Below are 1319 nucleotides of genomic sequence, written 5' to 3'. Positions count from 1 at the left end.
CACTCCTCCCAGCCCATCCTACCAGAATGTCCTCCCATTACAACTTCACCAGAGCAGAGAAGGAGCAGGGTCTCAGTCTGGACCAGCTCATGGGAGCCTATTGGCATCCCTAGGATCAGTTACTATGGGATACTGCTAGGATGAAAGCTCTGGCTGTAGTCACTTGTCTGCTATGAGACTTGGAGCAAGTGACTTTGCCTCTTTTTAGGTCTTTTTGCCTATCAAATGAGACTCTGTTTCTATCTTTTGAAAGAAAAGATGCTTTTTCATTTTCTTTTTTAAAACAAATCATAATATACATTAAAAAATGGACAAGTGTAAACTTTTAACCCAGAGTTGGCTTACTTTCTGTAATGAACCAAGCAGAAAATATTTTCGACTCTGAAAGCCTTACAATTTCTACTGCATCTACTCAACTCTGTGCTCGTCGTTCCAAAGCAGCTGTGTGAAAGTGAACGTGGTAGTCACTTTCAACCGTCACTTTCACTCATGTCCCAATTCTTTGCAACCCCATGAACTGTAGCCCATCAGGCTCCTTTGTCTATGGGATTCTCCAGGCAAGAATACTGGAATGGGTAGCCATTCCCTTCTCCAGGGGATCTGCAAAATTCAGGGATGGAACCTGGGTCTCCTACATTGCAGGCAGTTGCTTTACCATCTGAGCCACCAGGGAAGCAGCTAGAGGCTATATGTAAATGAGTGGGCATGGCTATGTGACATTAAAGCTTCATTTACATGCACAGGCAGCCCCACCTCCAACCCTTGGGCTGTAGGTTGCCAACTGCTATGAACTGAATGTTTGTGTCCCCACAAAATTCACCTGTTGGAATCCTAATTTCTGATGTGATGCTATTGGAAAGTAGGCCTCTGGGAAAGGATTAGGATTAGACCAGGTCAAGGGATAGGGACCTCATGATGGGATTAGTGCCCTTATAAAAAGAGGAAGAGACCAGAGATCTCTATTTCCATGTTATGTTGTTACAGCAAGAAGTTGGCGGTCTGCAAACAGGAAAAGGGCTGTCTGCAAACACTGAATCTGCTGGTGCCTTGATCTTACACTGCCAGCCTCCAGAAATGTGAGAAATAAATGTTTGTCATTTAAGCCACCCATGTTTGTCATTTAAGTGTTCGGTTATAGCAGGTTAAACTAAGACACCAACACCTGATATAACCCAATGAATTATCACAAAATGATCGCACCTGTGTGACCATCACCCAGATCAAAAGATAATCAGCACCCCAAGAGTCTGTGTCACTTTTCATCCACTTGTTTCAGTTTACTCCCAGTGGCCTTCCAAGTTTTTTTCTTTTTTTAAATT

Source organism: Ovis canadensis, chromosome 14 (genome assembly GCF_042477335.2).
Source record: "Ovis canadensis isolate MfBH-ARS-UI-01 breed Bighorn chromosome 14, ARS-UI_OviCan_v2, whole genome shotgun sequence".
NCBI classification, from domain to species: Eukaryota; Metazoa; Chordata; class Mammalia; order Artiodactyla; family Bovidae; genus Ovis; species Ovis canadensis.
This window is presented reverse-complemented; position numbering follows the sequence as displayed.